General features: G+C 40.9%; 1 long non-coding RNA gene across 3 annotated transcripts in view; it reads right to left on the reverse strand.

Annotated features, from left to right (window-relative positions):
• Positions 1–11,974, reverse strand: part of LOC135973482 (uncharacterized) — a 108,631-nt gene extending 96,657 nt beyond the window's left edge. For all 3 annotated transcript variants that reach the window (XR_010590324.1, XR_010590325.1, XR_010590326.1), the window contains exon 1: positions 11,932–11,974. This is a non-coding gene — a long non-coding RNA (uncharacterized LOC135973482). The remainder of the gene's footprint in view (positions 1–11,931) is intronic.
• Between the last annotated feature and the right edge of the window lie 5,926 nt (positions 11,975–17,900).

Consider the following 17,900-nt stretch of genomic DNA (forward strand, 5'->3'; position numbering starts at 1 on the left):
GATCAAGAGCCTGATTCTGATCTCACAAACGTTGTTGTAAACCAAGAGGGACCCCCTGAAGTCAAAGACACAGTTACTTGTGCTCAGCATCTTGGACAACCAAGCCTTGTATTTACAAATGGCCATGAGAGAGGAGGATGTGCCCTGGTCAGCACTGTATCAGGTTGTGCTCTTTTCAGGAATCTCAAGTATAACCATTCAAGTCATTATGTCTGTTTAATTTCAACCACCAAAATTCTGCCTCGGTGTTTACTAAATAATGAAATCTCAAAGATGATAATACTCATCTTTAGCATTTATATAGCACGTTCCAACAATAGATCTCAAAAGCACTTCACAAAGGAGGTCAGTATCATTATCCCCATTTTACAGATGGGGAAACTGAGGCATGGGTACATGAAGTGACTTGCCTGAAACCATACATGCAGTCAGCAGCGCAGCCAAGACTAGAACTCCTGACTCCCAACCCAGTGCCCTACCTACACTGCCTCTACGATAGACTTTGAAAATACGTGGTTGAAAGGAGCTTCAGTGAAAAATACTTAGATGTAATAACTCATCAGCAGAAGACCAGATTGCAGGTATGATCAAAATCTGAAACCCTGACTACAGTATGAATACTTAAAAGCTTCGAACTAACCAATTTAGATTAAATATAGCACTTACACGGTGCTATCAGCAGAAAAGTATAGCAAATTCCTGCAAATTGCAGGAATTCACACTGCAAACATGTTCAGCAGAATGTCTGTGCAGTTCTATAAAAAGCCCACAAAATTCTGCAGTATCCTTTGCACCACAGGGATCCAACACTTTTTAGTTGATGACATATCACAAATTACAAAAGTACTGGCCTTCAAGTGAAGCAAGGGCAAACGCTGATGGGTGGGGGAATGGGCTTCGGTTCTGGGGTTGGGCTAAAGATCAGACAACTGGTACTCGCATGCACCAATCAATATATTTAAAAAAAAAAAAAAGCCTAATTCTATCCATAAGACTCCAGAGTCTGCAAAAATTTCATGAGACATACTGCACAAAAATAAAACAGTGGTGAAAGTAAGAGACTGGCATCTACTTGTGCCCATGAACTTCACCTCCTTGGAATGGCACTATTCCCACAGTTCCTCTTTAACAGATGATCCTTAACTATTGAAGTTGACTCTTAACTATTTAAAAATCTACCAAAGGGTTTGTCTACACTGAGGATTTGCCCCATTTTACAGCCATCAGTGGCCAGCAGACAGTGTAGCTGCTCCAATACAAACTCTCTAGTGTAGACAGAAAAAGCTCTAAGTTCAGGGCATCAGTGCAGTTTACCCTGATTTTGTCGGTCTATACTAGGCATTTGCATCAGTGGATGGTGGCTGATGACTGCAACCCTCTGTGTATACAAGGCCTTGAAATCCTGCCCCCACTGAAGTCAAAGGAAAAAAAACTCCCATTGACTTCAATGGGGCCGGAATTTCATCCTCAATGCCTGAAGCAGTAGTTCTCAACCTTTTTCATATTATGACCCCATGATACCATAGAGAAAAATTTCAGGACTCCCCTTTCATCTAGCCAGTAAGGTGGTCATGACCCCCTGAAACATCGGGGCTCACGACTCCACCCTGCCCCAACCCTGGTTGAGAATCCATGATCTGAAGAAATGAGTTGACATATGCTGCATCAAATAAATCACACACTACACTCTGTGATGAATACACATTACCCACAGAACCGTCCTAATGCACCTTAAAGGAAAACTCAAGTAATGTCAAAGATACTTTATAATGACCTCAAGAGATCAGCATGAAAAGGAGAGCAATTCCCCTTTGGAACATGAAGGGAGGGTATATGGCTTGTGACAGGAAGCAAAGAAGTGCATGACCTTCTTTCTGCACTGAGGTAACAGAAATCACTGCATACAATTTCACCATACTCATAGCACAGAACCACATCCTAGCGGGATAGCCAAGACACTTGTCAGACAGCTCCGGTGCAGCCTCATGTGAATCAAGTTAATGTTAATAGAAAAGGGTTATTTTATGAACCAGCTATTCTATTTAGATGGCAAGGTCTTTGGAACCGGGACAGCCTCTATGTTTAAACAGCGCCTAGCCCAAGTGGGTACTGATCTTGACTGGGGCCTCCAGAGGCAAGTGTAACATAAATAATAAACAAGATATTTTGGATTTATACACATGGGGCACTATCCGAAGCTCACGAGAGTCCATGGAAAGTCTCCTTCTGTCTTTGAATGATTCACATTGCGCAAGGATAGCTTTCAACCCACTTTCAGTCTGTACTGCACTGCTACACATTAGGCCAAGGGTGATTTACGGCATGACATATTTTCCATGTCTTCTCATCATTAAATATTAAGAGCACATTCTATTGTGATAGAGTAAGAGCTGCCAAAAAGCAAGCTCCTTAGGCCTCTTTTATATTCGAAAAATTAACAAAGGTAACGCCCAGTTGCAAAATGGTTTTATTTTGCCACATAACTATCAGATTAGATTAATATAGATCTTTGTTTTGTTTTGTTTCTTCACCTGCAACAGAAATCTCTTTTTCAAGACAGCTAGTCAGAGCTTTCTCATATGCCTATTGAACCTTGAAACACTCAAAGGGAAGGATTGGGGGAAAGATGTGCACTGAATCCTCATTTATTCTTTAGTATCAAGCCCTGTTTTAAACAGAGACGTCTTGATCCAAAACCACAGATCAGATCACACACACACACGCCAACTGCCCTAGGAAGGTTCAACATAGATCCCAACATTACGGCTCTGTACTGTGGGGGTGAAATCCTGGCTCCATTGAAGTCAATGGCAACACCCTCATTGACTTCAGAAGATGGAAAAGTTTGGATGTGGAGCCAGACTTTACCAGTTTGGCCTATCTTTAATTTAAACATTGCCTGGTTTGCATTCCATTAGAACTGGCGAAACAGGCGGACACAAAATCCCCCTACTGAGAATAAAATAGAGGAAAAGGCTAAGCAGATGTAACACACTGGTTGTATAGCTGGATTTTTATAAACCCAAAGTTATACAAAATTATTTGAAATTCTGTTGATACTTTTTGTGCAATTCATAATCAATGAAAACTTAAAAATGGTTACAAATCAGAATTTGAATTGTCCTTTTTTTTTAAAAAAAAAAAAAAGCCCAAATACCAGGATTTTACCTTTCGAAGCTTACAGACCTAGCTGTAGCTAACGCAATAATTACATTGTACTGCCATCAACAATTCAATATTTTTTTTTCGCCTGAGGGTTACAACACATTTGCACCATAGGGAAGCTTTTTCTCTTTACATCTCAAAACTCTACCACAAACTCTTCCTTTATTCATAACAGCTAGATCCCCAGCTGAGATAGGCACTTTCGTATTGCTCTAGATGACAGTTCTCTGTGTTCTTTCCAAGCTCAGGGGGTTTAATAAACATATCTGGCAATCTTTCGATAGCTGGAGGGCCTGGGATGACATTGTATGCAAACAATATGCTCTCACTGCTAGGGAAACAAGTTTATTCAATTATTCAATTAATAGATTACAGTCAAGATACTTGTTATCCTACAATGCAAAATAGGAAAAGAACTCCGAGAATTAGGGTAGGTCCCAGGATTAGCACCAGGCAACACAGAAAGTTGGGCAAAATGACGAAAAAACACGTGTTGATGGAGCTCTATCTATAAAGAGAGGTGCGGGCTAGTGGTTTGAAGACCAGGTTTGAGTTTTAATATTAGCACAGACACTGACTCCTCCTGTTGTTTTGGGCAAGTCATTTTACATCTCACATCTCTCAGTTTCGCCTTCTGTAAAATGGGAATAATACTTACTCACCAGGAGCAATTTTTCCCCTGGTGTCACTCCACTACTTTCAGTGGAATTTCACCAGCAAAGAATTTGGCAAACATATTTTTAAAAATGGTTTAAAAGTCCTAGGGTCAAATTCTGCCTTGATTTTAACCCCATTCAATCTATTTTTATTTATTTATTTATTTATTTTAAACAAAAAATCAAAGTTTCAGTGGGTGGGATTTAAGTCATGACAGAATTTGACCCTCGGCATTCTTGTTGATAGGGATCTTGGACAAAATTACATGGAACTAGGAAGGGGAGAAACTTGGACTCTACTCATGGAGCTGAACTGATTGGTCCTGTAGTCCTTGGACACGCTCCCTTTGAAGGTTTGGGCTGTGGTACACCAAAATCTTGTCTACTCTGAAATATACCCAAGCTGGCATTTGCCCCACAGGAGTTTACCACAAGGGCAAAACATGGCTTATCATATTTGCCTGAAGAATGGTTTGTGGTGAAGGCGCTCCACAGGGTCACAAGCTACAGGGGTTCTTTTCATGTCTCTGCCACAGATTTAGGTAAATCAGCTGATCTCTCTAACACAAATCCTCAAGGATATTTAAACACCTAGCTCCTATTGATCTCAATGGGAGTTAGGTGCTCAAAAACCTTGGTGGATTTGGGCCTCTGTTCCCCATCTGCAAAATGGGGATAATAATAGTTCCTTTGTCTGACTTGTCTATTTCCATTGTAAGCTCTTCAGGGCAGGGACCATACGGTGCGCCTACACTGTGTCTAGAACAGAAGGAGACGAGGGAACCAGTCGCGCTGGGGCCGCTAGACACTTCTGCAATACTGCTAATAAGTAGACAAACCGAGATGCCGTAGATTGACCAGACCCTAGCATAGGTGCTATAAAAAGTAGAAATAAATTACCACCACAACCACTATGGGAGAAATTCAAAGCTACTGTGGGTGAGTTCAACTCCAGAGACTTCATAGATTTATTGTGAAAGGGGGGACAAGAAAATCAAAAATTAATGTAAACGGGCCCTATGCTTGGAGTGTTTTAGAGAACAATTTGGCCGGCGGCGTGCACAGTGGGTATCTTTTAGCTACAACAATTTCTTCTGCAAGTGAAATTTTATTACATTTGAATTATTTTAACAGAAGGAAAGGTAACTCGATCACAGCTTTATAAACCATGTACGCCTCTGGGTACATGAAAAGGGCATATCTAGGTAGTTGCTAGTATAAGCACAGCAAAGGCAGATTTTAATTAGGGAATGCTACGGCATATTGTTGCACACCCTCCCGCCTCCAGTGGATGGGAGAGACTTCTTGTCTCAGCATTTCTGACTAAACGCCTCTTTGCATTACCTCTACAGATGCCCTGAGGATATACTGAAGTATTTTAAAGAAAGAAACACTCTAGTAATTCTGAAAAAAATGTCCTGGGAACAAGCAGAAAAGGATGGAATTAACGCATTTTATACCCTCCTTTTGCCTTGGGGTGGAGGTTTTGAATTCAAGTGCTGCATATGCATAGAACATATAAAAACAACGAGGAGTCTGGTGGCACCTTAAAGACTAACAGATTTATTTGGGCATAAGCTTTCGTGGGTAAAAAACCCACTTCTCCAGATGCATGGAGTGAAAATTACAGATACAGGCATAAATATACTGGCACATGAAGAGAAGGGAGTTACCTTACAAGTGGGAAGCAACAGAGGGTCCTGTGGCACCTTTAAGACTAAGACTAACTCTTCTGTTAGTCTTAAAGGTGCCACAGGCCCCTCTGTTCCTTTTTACAGATTCAGACTAACACGGCTACCCCTCTGTTACCTTACAAGTGGAGAACCAGTGTTGACAGGGCCAATTCTATCAGGGTGGATGTGGTCCACTCCTGATAATTGATGAGGAGGTGTCACTACCAAGAACATAAAATGTCTCTGAAATGCAGCCATATCTTGGAAGACTGCATCTAGCTAGGGCATAACTCCAAAACGGATATTTTGGACAAAGACATTGTGCCAAACATGACTAACAAACCCCAAAACTAACAAATGCGCTATGAGATTTTCAATATCATCCCCAGGGCAGATAGGACTCTTTATTTAAGGGTTCCTTCCCAAAGACCCTGACACTGTTAGTTACATGGAACAAAGTTTGATCTAGAGATGGGCCTGAGCCAAAGAGATTGGACCTACTACCAGACTTCACAAGCCATTCAGTTCTGACCATTATTATTTGTGTTACAGTAATAGATAGAGGACCCATTTGGGGCCCTGCCCTGCTCTGCCACAGCCGGGGAGCTTACAATCTAAATAGGCAAAACGGTTAAAAGGTCAAAGAAAAGAGCTATTATCCCCATTTTAAAGATGGGGAATTGAGGCACAAATAGATTAAGCGATGTGCCCCAGGTCACGCAGGAAGTTTGTTGCAATGGTAGGAATTGAACTCCTGCCGCCCAGCCTAGTGCCTAAATCATAGATTGTCCTTTCCGCTCCATCACACTAATAATATCCAACTACAAAGCTTGGATCCAGATCCAAATTTCAAAAGGCCTATGGATGCGGGATTTTAGTTCAGGCCCATCTTCAGTTTTACCTTTCACTGAAGGGCAGAGCTGACTCTGTGATATGAACCTGTGATAGTGAGTCTGAGTGTTTCTAAGCTGAGGCTTCCACCATTAACCAATCCCCCTCCTTTAGATGAGGAAGAACTACAAAACGAATATCCACATTGCTTCAGCTCCTGCTGACCAGCACACATACCTCAATTCAATCATGTTTATGTGCCAACATTCATGTCCCCAAAAGTATCTGCAAGTGAATAATCAACCATAAACCATTTCAAGGACCATCCCTAGTCTGGTATAGTAACAGGAGGAGAGAAAGCTTTGAGACCCTATTAAGTCCATCCATTGATCAGTCTTGTGTTTGTAACCTGGAAAGCTTTCTTCTCTAACAGTAAAATCCTGTGCCCAATGCACAGCTTAAGTAACGAGGCTGTCCACAGGTGTCTGGATGACTCCTCCCAAGCTGTGGAGCAAATGCAGAGATGCTTTACAGACCCAGGTCTCCCGCAGCTCCCAGTGGGAGGGTGAAGTGCCCCATGTAGTCACAGATCCAGTGGACACACACTTGATCCTTCCCGGACCTATCACCGCTCTTAAACTTTCCCCCTTCGTGGTTCCCCCCCCCACCCCCCACGTTCCATGATGGATGCATAAGAAGTGTGAATCCCCTGTGTACTGACCCCCAACAAAGCTACATTGGTTCCACTTCACTCAGTGCCCTCTCTGCCTGCGTAGAAGGGCATGGACAGGGTCAGTTCTATATGCTCAACTAACTCTGGAAATATTATGGTCAGTAGCCTCTATTTTCCCCTGTGATAGTCTATCCTACCCACACTAATTTCTATTGACCCAGAGTCCTTAGTCAAGCAAAACTCCTATTGATTTTAATGATGACTTTCAATGGTATCTTTGCCTGAATAAGAATTGGCTCATAGTAATTAGCAGAGCTGAGTCAATAATTAGAAATGAATAATTTATTCACCTAATTTAGCCCCTTTTTTGCCACACAGAATATTCATGAGTTGATTGTGGTTTCCTCAAATTTATTCATTAGTCACATGTGTTCAGCAAATATCTTTGAATTCTCCACACCACTACCACCACTTTCTGGGCTGATCATGAATACTTGACATTTGAGCTATGTTGTTTGGTTATGAGTGGACCAAGAGGTCACAGGATATCTTTGATGATTCTTGAGTGGATAAGCATGCAAACACTTCTAGCACAAATACTTGTGCATGCAAATTTCAAATTCAGTTTCTCAGAATTTCAAAGTCAGATGCACCTTTTGCAAACACTTTTGCCAAAACAACTCAAATGTTGTTACCCAAATGTTTGCATGAAGCAAAAACAAACACGGGGCAAAGATGGCTGAAGTGCAGACATTTTAAAATTTGAAAACAATATTCACAGATTTTTTTTCCCCATTATTGATTCAGCTGCAGTAAATACTGCTTGGAACACCTGGGAAATTGGCTTTTCCCTACATAAATAATATTTCTCACTAGCACTGGGTTCTCTTTTACCCTTATGGGAAAGCCTCATGAAATTAAATAGGGATGGAACTAAATAGGGTTTATTTAGAAATCACAGCTTTAAAAATTACTCTGAATCCCACAGAATTTAAATAGGCAATTACATTCCAGATAGAGAATTCTATTGGTTTTTTTTACAAGTTCTAAAAAAGGGCGTCATTTGAATCAAAATCTACAGAACTTTTCCATAAATTTTTATTTTAAAAAATCTAACCACTACGTGACAAAAACTAACTCTAATTTCAGCTTTCTCCCAACGGTTGGCTTAATGGAAGGGATGACACTTAAATAAAAGGCAAGGCCAAAAATTGAATGAGCCATTTTTACTGCACAGACTTACACACATACCTGGGGGTAGCCCTGCTGACTTCAAAGGTACAGTGTGGAAAATTAAACCCATGTATAAAAGTCTCTGCGGGATCAGGGCCCAAGTTTCCCATGAGATATGAGGGAGTGGCATCCACAGATTTGCTAAATGATTTCAAAATACTGAGAAACTGCATCCAAGACCCTGACTTTCTGGGCAAGGTCCTAATCTGCTCCCACTGAAGTCAATAGTAAAACTAACTTGAAGGGTGCAGGATGAAGCCAGGAAATCTGTAGCAAGTGTTTGCAGAGTAAGCTGAATAAAACCATATAATACAGAACAGGAAGGAAAAAAAGAGAACAAATCACAGGCCGTATCGTACAATTCCATGCTATGATTTTGTTTACAGAAAAGACTGTTCAGAGAAATTCTACCGCTTACAATAAAAGTCTTTCCTATAGCAATGCTTGGTAAGTTTTTTTCTTATATTTAGAAATAAGGTGTTCACACGTTCAATTCTTTAAATCTTTTTCTCTTAAAAATGTTGGAAAAGATAATGTTGCTTTTAGGAAAATAAATTACATCATCAAAACCGCCACATTTTGCTAGGAATGAATGAATTCAGCTGAATGGACCAAATCCTGAATTCCTTGCTCTGTGTGTCCACAGACAAAGCTCTTACGCCAATGAGTGTTTTGCCTGAGGAAGGACTTTGGGATTCAGATCAACATTAATATTAGAAAATAATTAACACCAGTCACCACTATTAAGTCAGAAGTGCAACAGCATTGGCTAGCAGGTGCTGAGATTTTGTGATCACACAATGTAAGCAGTTAAATATTTGTAAACAGGGCACTGGACTAAATTCCACCCTCAGTTACAACTGCACAACCTCAGTGAAATCAACAGGGTTGCACATTTGCAAATGAGGAAAGAGTTTGTTCCAGTCCTGGGGGGAGAAAAGGAATAATTTTGAAAAAAAAAAGTCATAAAAGTTTCATTCTAGAGACAATTATTGTGCTTTTCTCTCTGCAGTTCCATGTCTCATAACTAACATCTGGTGGAAATTAAGTAGCAGTTTTTCCCCCCTTCTCCCTCATCCCCCAACCAAATAAACCTCTAACACAAAACCCTGCATATATATCTGATGTATTTTATACATATTCATCCTCATAACTTGACAGATGGGAGGAATCTTGCAGTCATTTCTAAAAGCAGACAAAAGGCCGTTGGTTCTGCTCCACATGATGATTTGTGAAGACAGAATATCACCCGCTTCCGTTGATGATTATATAGTTCTATCCATCTGTCTGCCACTGGAGGTTGTGAGAGTGAGATACAGCTCACACCGTCTTCATAAACAAAAGTAGACTGTGCTGTCAGTAGTCAGACACGCCAACTAATTGGAGCTGTCGACAGACACAATATTCTGTGTCAACAGCTCTGGTAACAGTTTGAAACAGCAATGATATGTTGGGTGATGGTGAGGATGACACATATGTCTCTAATAGCATGCTAGAAATCTGACATAACTAGAAAAGAATTACTAAAATGTGATTCCCAGCCTCTAGTTTTGCTGTTAAGACTTACCAGTCTACACAGAGAGGGAGAAAAAATTGTGTGTGCATGTTGTACTTGTACACATCTTCCTCTGTATCAATTCCCATGCTGACAGCTTAATTTAATACTCATAATGCTTAACTGTAAAATTAAGCTTGACACCAAATTTTCAGCAAGCTACCAAATTTTAAATTGGTTTTTGAAAGATAATAAATAAGAAAAAAAATGTTTGACTGAGTTGGAACCAGGTTAAAATAGGTCACATAGAACCATATTAAATGTAAATTTCTTTACATTTTTTCATGGTAATGCTGAAAGATCATTGTGTGGACTCATATCTGTAAAATACATTGGGCCCTGATCCTGCAAGGACTGTGAACTGGTTTAACTTTAAAGTTAAGCACAATGCAACACCTGGGCCTTCATCTGTACATTGTTATAGATAGAAAACACCTTTACTGTAATCACTTCTATATGATATGAAAGGAAAAGAGAGGCCCATTTAGAAACTAGTGTAAAATACTGGTAAATTAAATATTTGAAAGGAGAAGAAAAATTGCCAGTTTCTTTGCTGTAATTGCCCATCTGTCTAACCACCCAAATTTGTATATTTGGCAATATTTAAGTCACAGTTTTAAAATGTGCTAATTAATTGTAAATATCACTTAAAAATAGTATGCAACACTTTTTATCCCAATGGATTCCTGACGTGCATTACAGACAACATGATACCAGTACCAATAAAATGCAGCCACTTCTGGGGGGTGGAGGGCAGCAACCAGTCAGCACACAATGCACCACAATAGCCTGTTTAGTGTCCGGTGGGAAAGATCCTGCCCACATTAAACTCCATTAATTTGTCTTGCATGGATGTCTTGCACAAGTTGACACTGCCAGGATTTGAACAAGTAAATTCCCAGAAGTCTAGTAATTCCAAATTAAAGGTCAAATCCTGCAGTGTTTCCCTCCTGCCCCCTTCTCCCTGCAGAGTTTTGGAGGGCCTAAAACGGTGGTTCTCAACCAGGGGTACGTAGAACCCTGGGGGTACATCAACTCATCTAGATATTTGGCTAGTTTTATAACAGACTACATAAAAAGCACTAGTGAAGTCAGTACAAACTAAAATTTCATAGAGACAATGACTTCTTTGTACTGATCTATACACTATACACTGAAATGTAAGTACAATATTTATATTCCAGTTGATTTATTTTATAATTACATAGTATGAGAAAGTGAGCCATTTTTCAGTAACAGAGTGCTGTGACACTTGTATTTTTATGTCAGATTTTGTAAGGAAGTAGTTTTTAAGTGAGGTGTAGCTTGGGGGTATGCAAGACAAATCAGACTTCTGAAAGGGGTGCTGTAGTCTGGAAGGGTTGAGAGCCACTGGCCTAAAACACAGCAGTCTGATATTCCATTACCCTGCACCTTTACCAGAGTAAAGTAAGTGTAAAGAGGGTGTAAAATGCTACTATTCTGATTTGGCAGCATTAAGCTTTATGGAGGTAGAACCATGTTTTTTTTTCTGTGTTTGTACCGTGCCTGAGACAATGGGGTCCCAGTTCATGGCCCAATACAAACCATAAATAATAATGTTTGTGAAAGGACACTCAATGCAACATAAATCAGTCTTCTCACAGGACTGCAGGCTGGGAACTTGCTGCTTTAGTTAACTACATCACAACAGCGTGTGGGGGATTCCCTCTGACTAAAAGGTAAGGGAGGGATGGAGCATGGATCCATCCCATAATACTCTAGGTAAACCAGTTAACCCTATCATGACCACTTTACTACAATAATAATAATTTTATCCCCAAGTTGCACTCACTTGACTGTGTAAGTGCCTACACAACACCCCGGGCAATGGAGAACCAGGCCCACAACTGTTTTTGCTTCATGGTCGGGGAGAGGAGGGATGCAAAACAGAAAAGCCAGGCAGGCTGTACTCACAGCCCCATGAGCTGGGGAGCTTGCAGTAGCAGGGGCATGGTCAGTGGGTTAGTGAATGACGAGGATCAGAATCTGGAGAAGGAAGGAGTTTGTAAAGCTAAAACCCAGCTCCTCCTACTCCACAAGCAACACAATCTACTGTGAGAATGTCCCAACCACCTCCTCAGGAATAAGCAAAGGAAAAACAGAGAAAAACATAACAGGACTTACCAACAGTGAGCTGCATCAAAGCAATAACATATTACAAAATGGCCACCTAAGGGCTGCAGGAGTTGCTTGCTGCCAAATTTAAAGGACCAGCCCCCTGAGAAGCATGCTGGGAAAAGAAGTCCTATAAAGGAGGAAACCTGTTTGTAGGAGAATTAGTCAGGAACAGATAGTTATCATAGAAAATGTTTCTGGGGAAGGGGCTACTTCTACATGTAAGCACTAGATTAGGTCTGTTACTTGATTTTCAGTAGGTGCTAGCAGTAGAGAGCCTATGACATACAGAGCTGAGCAGTTCCAATAGAGGGTACGTGAGTCAGTTTATTGCAATACTTCATGATTTTCAGTGATAAGTATTTGCACGTTCACGGCTGTGTTTTGCATCAACATTTCTTCCTAACTACCCCAAACTGACTGTGTTCAAAGTAATAATAAAAGCCTTAATAAGGAAATAAGCCAAAAAAAACCACAGTTGCCATGAGGCTAGAAAAATCTGTCAAAATAGTTCCGGGGCGGGGAACGAAGCAATAAAAATAACCCAAATTCAGACAATATTATTTTCTCCATCTAGCCAAGGAGCAAGTTACTAAGCACAACAAGAAATGTGTATAAATAGTGTGACAGCCATTTAGTCTGACTATGAGTCGTGCAGCTGGGCTGTTGGCATAATATGCAAATTGAGCATCATTCAGGAAAGGAAGAATGAATGCTTTGGCACTTGCAGGGCAAACTCTCACTGGTATGGGAAAAGGTCCAGCAAAAGACAAACTGCACAGAAGAGAGTGGGTGGTGAGGATCAGGACAATGAAGTGTTGGAAGAAATATGCAGACAGCACAGAACAAACAAATTCCAAAGTTTCAGTGTTCCGATGCCAAACGTCAGCAAAGAACATATTGCAAGGTACACATTGTAGGAGATGAGGCAACATTCATGGCTCAGCCCACAATGCCCATATCGCCTATTGTCGTGCGTTACATTCTTATATGCCCGCTGGGTCTGGCTCAGAGTTCATCAGGATAACTCTATTAGCTGCCATGTTCAGAGCATGGTGAAAAATACATGTAAAACCCATGGTCACAGAGCTAGATTAAACTGCTGTGGAAAACTTGAGGCTACTTACAGCAATGGTCCAAACCAATTGAAAGGTTTCCACTGATTTCACTGGGGTTTGGATCAAACCCTGTATCTTATGACAAGGATATAGAGTATTTCTAGCCCTGATGCTGCAGTGGGTTCTGTGAGGACAGACTCTTACATCTCCCTGAAGTTAATGGGAGTCCATAAGAGTGCAGTCATACAAATACCTTTGCTGGATCTGGGCCATAGGTGACTTCTACAGAATACTACGGTATCTTTTAAATACAAGTGAATCTAGAGCCGCAGCAGCTTGTATGTGCTAATTCATAGCTATGTGTAGTCCCAAAACAAACCAACACTTGGCGCATTTGATCATAGTTTCACTATTCAAACTTTTGATGCCTTTTAAAGCTGTTGAGACTGGCTTCCCTATAATACGTTGGTATTTAATAATTATTCTAGCTGTCCCCAAAGTCCTTTCACCATACCTGGTGTGGCACATTACAGACTGTATGGGTTCTCCAGGCGCAAACTGCTAAACAATTACTGATGAGAGAAAGGTCATAATAATAGGTTACCGAAGCCTTTGCCGCCTGCCTTTACTTCAGGGCCATTTATAAAGAACCATTTCATCCCATTGTTATAATGATGAGAAGAAAGTAGTTTAAGGTAGTTAAAGACAAGCAAACAAAAGGCAGGAGAGCAGTGCTGTATAACTTCTGCTTTCACTTCCTGCCTACTCCATTACCTCTGGCATTATGGGAGAAATAACATGATTGGAATGACCTAAAGGTTATAAGGGTGGGCAAGGTTTACCTTGTGGAAAGCAGTGTGAGCACTGTTGGCTAAACTGTTTTGAAAGCTAAAAGCGATGCCTTTTAACAAAAATACTAAGCTGTCATTGAAAAAGGTGCATTATATAGAAATACTATTTCTTCACGGGCTCTCTCATCTCTATTTTCCCCCTTAAATGCTTCTCTATCCCCCCCCACTTTTTTTTTAAAGGGGCATAAAGATGAAATCTGTGTCTGAAAACTTGCAAGAGCATGGGACAGATTCTGATCTCAATTTCATTTGTGTAGATCAAGAGAAATTCCATTGACTTCAGATGAATTATTCTGGATTTACACTAGGGAAACTGAAGTCAGAGTCTGGCCTGATCTACAGGAACACTTAGCAGACAGGCAAACTTCTTCAACACCTGGATTTTTTCCAGTTGCTATGGTAATTTGCCTTTAATTTTGCAACAAACGGCTGAGCTAGCAGGCTTTCTCAGCGCCTGTGGTCTTGAGAGTGGATTCCAAGATCGGGAAATTTCAAGCATCCAAGTTACTGAAAAATATCTGCCCTCAGGGAAGGAAAATCCAGAGAGAGTTTGAGTGACCAGGCAACAATGACCTTGAGTACAGCCATGTAACAATAACCCATTGCTGGAACTGTTTGGGATGGAGGTTTGACACTTTCAGCAAGAGGGTGAGTTCCTCTAAGCACTGCTAAAAAAGAGAAGCTGGAAGTTTTAAAAGATTAAAATACTAAGGGTAACAAGAGAGTAATATGTCCTAACATTTCCTGCTATGTGCAACACACACTATGTTCACTTGTAAAAGAGTTTTGTTACAGGCTGCCCTTCATGTAAGTCTGAGGCAAGTATACCAGCAGGATAATCACCTTGTGGCTAAAGCACAGGTCTAGCGATCTAGAGATCTGAGCCTGGGTTGCTTTTTGTCAGAGACGCCTTCTGTGCCGCCTTGGGCAAAGTCACTTAATGACTCTGTGCCTCAGTTTCCCCATCTGTAAAATGGGGATTATGATACAGGACTTGATTGACCAGAGAGGTTCTCCACATGGAGATGTTTCTCCTTCTGTCCCTTAGATGGGGCCCGGGTTTACACTTCCCACCTCAAAACAAGCCATGGGGCACACCCACAAAACCCATACATTCACACTGGCTCTAAATCTCAGACTTCCCTCTCCCCATTGTGGCCCCACTGGAGCCACATTGCCAGGGCTTCTTCCACAACCAGTGTCTGCTCTAGGTGTACCCCTGTTAAAGGGTAACCCCCACTGCAAGGCAACTATACAGCATGGCGCTGAGCCCTCCTACAGTCTATGGCAGTGGTATGTGGGGAGGGAAGGGAGGTGGTGTGGGTGGATCAGTGGAGTGACCAGTGAATTTATGAATCACTCAAACCTCATGTGAGGTGGTGCAAGGGGATGCTGCTGCTGCTACTACTGCAGCCCTGGCTTTAGATAGAGGAGGTTTCTAGTCCTCATTTACTCAGGCTTTGCACAGGGGAAATGAATTTCACCATAAATTCATTTTAATTTGAAGTAAGAACAAAACATAAGGGCTCTGTCTGGTAACAAAGGGATCGTTTATTGCTTACAGCACCGATGGCCACATTTGCGTTTTCTATCTGTTACCTTAATTTTTTGAGGATGGTGAAGGGGATTATTGAAAAAAGCTCACCGCCGTTATAAAACATTTTCAAGGCACGATAGTTTATAGCCCAGATTATTGTGCTAAACTGTGTCCTACTCTCACCACAGGAATCTAACCAGACAAACTTGTGCTCCATTGGCCAGTTGCTGAAATAATAGTTTCCGGTTTTGTTTCGTTGTGACTTGATTACTATAATTATTTGCTCGCTAGACTTCTAGCCACTGCTCCCCGATTGTGGCGAGGACAGAATTCAACTTCGAGACTACATACTGCATCTAAGTCTTTCCATCACATTACCCCTATATCCCCATATTAAGAGAGCTCCATTGGTTCCCAATACAGCAGCGGTCTGATTTTTCAGATCTTGCTACTAATTTACAAGGCTTTACATTGGAAGCCTTAGATAAATCTTTTGCTGCTCCATGTCTGAAGAGTCTTGGGGAACGTTCTTATGTATGCCTTTGTCTACTCCATAGTGATTTAAACCCTGAACTTGTTCAGCCTTACTCACATGAGTAGCTTTACTGACTTCAATGGGACGACTTGTGAGAGTAAGGAGAACTCACGTGAGTAATTGTTTTCAGACTCAACCCCTAAGTGAGATGGAGGACTTTACTATTATTCACTTCTTGAAAAGCACTTGCAAAGAAACAAGAGAAGACTTATCGTATTTATCCATAGTTATTATATGGTCACCGTGTCTGTTTCTTAAGCCCTCTTTATTCTTTAGTATAAGCAGTCAACATACAGTACATTTCCCTTTGTGGATTTTCACATGTGAAAATAGAGGGAGTTTATTTTTTTCCCTGGGAGAATTTGTAAGGACAAAAATGGTGATATTCTAACCTGAGACAAAGTGTGAATTTTTACCATTTCTATTATGGTAGCACCAGCAAGCCTCTCTCAGAGATCAGTGTGCCAGGCACCGTATACGCATGTAACAACCACCAGTACTCCAAAGAAGCTAAAATCCACAGTTTACTACAGATGAAAGTGGATGTTATTATTTTCATAATTAAAAAAACCATTTGTTGTTCATTTCTGAGCTGAAGAGGGCAGTCAGAAAATACATTAAGACGGTGTATTTTGGAGATCTACACCCTACAGTGGCTTATTTGCATTATATTAAAAAGCACACACACACATTTATGGAATGAGGGAAACTCCCTTTTCTGGAAGACTCTCATATTCCTTCACAGAAGGAGGGGTAAAGAAAAAGCTGCATTGATCTGTAGTTTTCCCTGTAAAGAAATTGCCATCCCTGGAAGTACTGGAGATGTTAGGATAAATGTGTGAATTGGGTACACTAAATGCCCCAGATCTTGTAAAGTTAACTAAAACTCTTTCTCAATTAAATGCAATGGAAAGGAATGAACGGGTCATTAAAACTGGAGTTTTTTGGAGATTCTCAATGGTAATATTTCTTCCAAAGCACTAGACACTCAATCCTGCTGAAGTCACAGAGGAGCTGAGGGCGCTTAATACCTCACAGGATTGCTCAGCACCTTATAGGGTCAAGCTCTAAAAGCCTGATCTTGCATTTCTTGCACATCCAAACCTGTCATTGAATTCTATGCAAATTTTGAAGATCCAAGGAATATAGGATCAGGACCTACGGGCTTGCCTACAGAGGCCATTTTTGCACTGAGGTAGCTGCCCCAACATACCAAACCCTTAGTATAGATGTGCTGCACCAGTGGAAAAAGGGAATTGTAATGGTGCAGCCTACATCGTTTTCAAATTGAGATAAGCTGCACCCATGTCACTGTCAAGTCACTTGGAAACCAGTACAGCTTGTCTGCATTAGGAGTTTGCACTAGTGAAGGTGAATTGGTGTAGCTACACTGGTGCAAACAAAAACAAAAACAAAACAACGTGTATAGAAGTGCCCAAAGAGAAGTGTTTGGAGGAAAATGGGAAAGGACAGAAAAATACACATTCCTTTTTATTTGTCTTGTTTTCCATGAAGAGCATTAAACAGACTTTTGCTTTCCAAAAAGCATGAGGTAAGGAGAGTGCCACAATCCCATCATGGAGAGGATCACAGCATGTGATACGGACCCCAAACCAGGGATATCTAGCTTCATAGAAGCTCCAAATCTGGCGTAGTAGTAGCTCCAATCAATGCAGGTTCAGGGCCTATAACTGAGAAGAATTTTTTGCATAACTTTACTTGTGTGTGTAAAAATCACACGGAAACATAAAAAGGAGGGCTCTTTCGATCCACCTTATAGCTATAGATGTAACTACAGAACTTCTGTCACAAACTGCTTGCTTTTCTTTGGGTTAGTCAACCTGAAGTAGAGATTATTGTGGGCAGGGGGAGATCATCATAAGGTAATTCCACAACATGTTTCTACAATTAATTAGTCCGAGCCATGCCATTCTGATTTTGTTCTGAACTCGTGCAAAATTTAGGGGGGTGGGTCTTTGGTCCAGGGGCATCTCTAT

The sequence above is a fragment of the Chrysemys picta genome, chromosome 9 (assembly GCF_011386835.1).
Source record: "Chrysemys picta bellii isolate R12L10 chromosome 9, ASM1138683v2, whole genome shotgun sequence".
Taxonomy (NCBI): domain Eukaryota; kingdom Metazoa; phylum Chordata; order Testudines; family Emydidae; genus Chrysemys; species Chrysemys picta.